Source organism: Macadamia integrifolia, chromosome 5 (genome assembly GCF_013358625.1).
Source record: "Macadamia integrifolia cultivar HAES 741 chromosome 5, SCU_Mint_v3, whole genome shotgun sequence".
NCBI lineage: Eukaryota > Viridiplantae > Streptophyta > Magnoliopsida > Proteales > Proteaceae > Macadamia > Macadamia integrifolia.
The window spans coordinates 35,475,850-35,479,991 of NC_056561.1; the positions used below are offsets into that span (position 1 = coordinate 35,475,850).

Genomic DNA, 4,142 nt, shown 5'->3' on the forward strand with positions numbered 1-4,142 from the left:
CATTGGCATCACAATGACTTCTACATCTAGAGAAGTATAACGCTTCACTATTTGCCAATTGATAATACATGAATTTTTTTATGTGATAGAGAACCTTACATACATCTCAATGGCAAAAACAAATAGTTGATCAAACTCTAAGGCTACTAAGATGATGCAAGGGGACTAAAATCACAGCAAAAAAATTCAGAATCAAATTAGTCGATTTAGATAGGAATCAACTATGATCGACCCAATTCAATGAGGCTGATTCTTGGTCAAAAACCCCCATATCATTGAGTTTTCAGATCTGCGGGCCAATTCTATGGTCTTTTGGGACTAATTACAGCTGATTCCTATTCAAATCTATCGAGTTTGATTCCGTGTTTTGAATCCTTGACTTCATAGGATGCATGAATATACATATAAGAGAATGATGTTAGATGGAAAAAGTACAGTATTAAATTTGAAAATGAAATTTTGACATGTAGCCAAGGTAGACCAATCCCTACATTCTCTTGGTAGGTTGCGATGTTTCAACTCTCTTATCTAAGCTTCTTGTGGAATATCAATACCTCTTTATTAAAAGTGGAGAGCGGTGGAGAAAACAAAATACATATCCAAACACAAACATAAGACTAGTGGCTTGGCTAGCTAATTTCTACCAAAAAGAGGTTTGGTTAGCTAATTTTAAAGCATTTTTCTTTTCCCATTATAGGGCTGCTTGTCCATCAACATCCATGGATAGCTCGTACAGAAGGAAAACTATCAATTTAGGTACCACTTTTGAGAAAGAGAAAAACTTTTTTACCAACGTCATAAAAAAAAATTAGATATTAAAAAAAAAAAGGGATGTTTGGCTTGAATGAAATTGTCATTCTAGGTTATCCAACCATGAATATATATATATATATATATACTAGTAAGAAAATACACGTGCAAATGCACGTGTGGCCGTGTGAGAGAAAACAAAATGTCTACATTAAATTTAATGTATTTTAATCATATATTATATCCATTGAAAAAATTAGTAATTTAAGATGATTATTAAATATTAAATTTTAAATTTCAATTAATGATAGATAAATACGGATTTTTTTAGACAATCAATGGTTAAATGCTATTCTATGGCAGAGGGGAGAGAGAAAAATGTAAAAAGTGAAAACCTAATGTAGAAATTTAGGAAGAAACCTTTTTAGAACATTTAATTGGTTTTTAAAAAGGCCTCTCTCACAAAGTGATTTAGTTACTATTAACATTGGAGTTGAATCTAAAAAGGTCTAATGTTTGAATGTTTCAAAAAGGATTATATACATATTGGATTTTTATTGTTTTCCATGGATATACTACACTTAATGTTCAAAAAGTGTAAGATATTCACTTGATATGATCCTTATAATGGATAAATGAGTTTCTTAATATGGCACACCAGCTAAGGAATCTTTAAAAGAAATCAACCAACATGAGCAAATATACTCATAAAATAAACCTTTCGCTTTATATTCCTCTCTCTTCAATGAACTGACAAAAGGAGAGATCAATTTATTGAACCACATCAGCCCAAAGCAAATTGCATTACCTTCCAAGTTGCATCTACTTCATTAACATGAATTTAATAACAAAATACATGCAAAAACCATAACTAACCAATCTTCGTTCTACCCAAATTACCAGTTTCAGAGACCTTAAGAAGATATCTCTAACGCTGTGGAGAGAATCTTTTTCTAGATTCAAAGGAAAGCTTCATAAAAATACAATTTATGAATTGATATTTTAGCAATCATAAAGATGGATCACATTGTATCCAACACTACACTTGTTCTTAAAGAAAAGATCGTTAAAAGAAAAGAATCCTTATTTTGATCGAATTGATTTGCTCTAGGATGGGAAGATTCGAACGTCTGAGTAGTCGGAACAAAACCTGACGCCTTACCCCTTTGCCACACCCCCATTTTGGTTTCTATTTGACCTCATAAACATAAATATCAATATTGGTTGTCTGTCAATTCCAGAACTTACATATATCATCTGTCTTCTCAGAACCATAATTATGTGCACTTAGGTAATGAAAATAAAAGAGGAAGACACCAATTGAAGAAAAGTAGAAGCAAAAGAATATAATGTTTAAAGAATTTAAAAAAAAAAATCAGGTAAAAGAGAAGCATCATAATTTCAAAACGCAAATATAAATTTTATTAGAAAAATAAAGAGAACAGTATTGGCAACAAAAACCTTCACAGATATCACAAATCTTCTCAAAACCATAATAACTTCCTTCAGGCATCATAAACACAACTTCCATTAGGCATATGGTAGTATCTCGCTCAATAACCCATGCATTCACCATCACTTGGTCATCCTTGGACACAGTGAACCCCACAAATATTCACTTTCGTTTCAGCTATAGGAGGGTCAAGAGAAGAATTGGTGATGCAGACTCCTTCACTGCTGCCTGCATGTCTTATGATTTGATTTGGAAAGTAAGGTTTGGAATTAGTCAAAAGTAATCAAAACACCAGGAACATCGAAAAATCATCAAGTTCATAATATTTTCATTGTTTCATTGGAGCCATTCACTAACCAGGATCTTAAGCTTTGTGTTATCACCTTCATCGAAAATCTCCTTTTCAGAGAAATCGAAAAAGGCATCTAAAACTTCGTTCATAGATGAAAAGTAGGACCCCAAGTGAAACAATTGCATGTCAATTAGATGGGAAAAACCCCCAATGGAGTATTCACTGATTCAGTCTCATAAAGAAAACACAAGCAACAACCTTAATAAGAAATTTTTTTTTATTACAGACTACCCATCTAGCTAGAAATCTAATAGGGTATGAGTTTGCACAAAAAATAAATTAATAATAAGGTATGCAGTGATCCAATCTCAAGGAGGAAAAGAAGAGGGGCCTAGATGAGAACACCAATCCTTCAAAATACCCCGCTGAATAAAATCATTAAACCTATTCATAATTGTAAAATGTTAAGTAGTTCATGTAAAAATTTGGAATTTGTAACACAACAGATGATAAGCTGGAAAAAAAAAATCTCGAGAATGCATAGAGAGCCGTCAAACATCGCTATTGATCAGAATCAAAATTTTTCATGAGCATTTTAGAGAGAGAGAAAGGGGTATAGAGATGAAGGGTTTCAGGATATTTAATATATAAGAAGAGAGAAGGGGAGGAACGTGAGAGAGGAGGGAAAAAGTGGAAGAGAGAAAGAGAGATAAGGAGAGTGATTTAAGGGATTTTAAAGATACATAGAGAAAGAAAGGGAAAGAAAGGATAAGAAGGGAGAGCGTAGGAGACGGTGGAGATTAGAGTCAGAAAATCATAAAATATCTTTTAAATATAGAAAAAGAGAGGAAGGCGAGAGGCAGAAGGGTGAAGAGTTTTAAAATATAGATTTTCTTTTTAAATAAATTTTAAAAAATATTTTAAAAAGAGAAAAAAGTGGATTCATTTTTCTTCTTACTTTTTTTTTTAACATTCGGTGGTATGGATGGAGAGAATGTGGATTTTCTAAAATGGGAAAGAAATCCTTAATTCTTTATTTTGTAATAAATTGATAAACAATATTGAGTGTAAGGGTACCATCAATTTATGAAAAATAGTCAATAGCAAGGAAGAAAATAGTCTTCTTACTTTTTTTTTTAACATTCGGTGGTATGGATGGAGAGAATGTGGATTTTCTAAAATGGGAAAGAAATCCTTAATTCTTTATTTTGTAATAAATTGATAAACAATATTGAGTGTAAGGGTACCGTCAATTTATGAAAAATAGTCAATAGCAAGGAAGAAAATAGTCTTCTTACTTTTTTTTTTAACATTCGGTGGTATGGATGGAGAGAATGTGGATTTTCTAAAATGGGAAAGAAATCCTTAATTCTTTATTTTGTAATAAATTGATAAACAATATTGAGTGTAAGGGTACCGTCAATTTATGAAAAATAGTCAATAGCAAGGAAGAAAATAGTACGAAATAAAAGACATTTAAATAAGTAAGAAGGGTAAAATATTCAAAAAAAAGATTAGCCACGAAGCATGAGTACATACTTTTATATAATAGTATGATATATATATATAATATAGTCAGCCGTGATGGACAAAATAGGAATTCGATTTTTATGATCCATTTGTTTTTTTTTTTTTTTTTTTTTTTTT

The 4,142-nt window shown here is 31.4% G+C and overlaps 1 long non-coding RNA gene across 1 annotated transcript; it reads right to left on the reverse strand.

Moving 5' to 3' along the window:
* Window positions 1-2,146: 2,146 nt before the first annotated feature.
* Window positions 2,147-2,606, reverse strand: LOC122078613. The gene is made up of 2 exons (XR_006140132.1): window positions 2,561-2,606; window positions 2,147-2,439 (listed from the first exon to the last, which is right to left on the reverse strand). It is a non-coding gene; the product is annotated as an uncharacterized LOC122078613 (long non-coding RNA).
* Window positions 2,607-4,142: the final 1,536 nt, after the last annotated feature.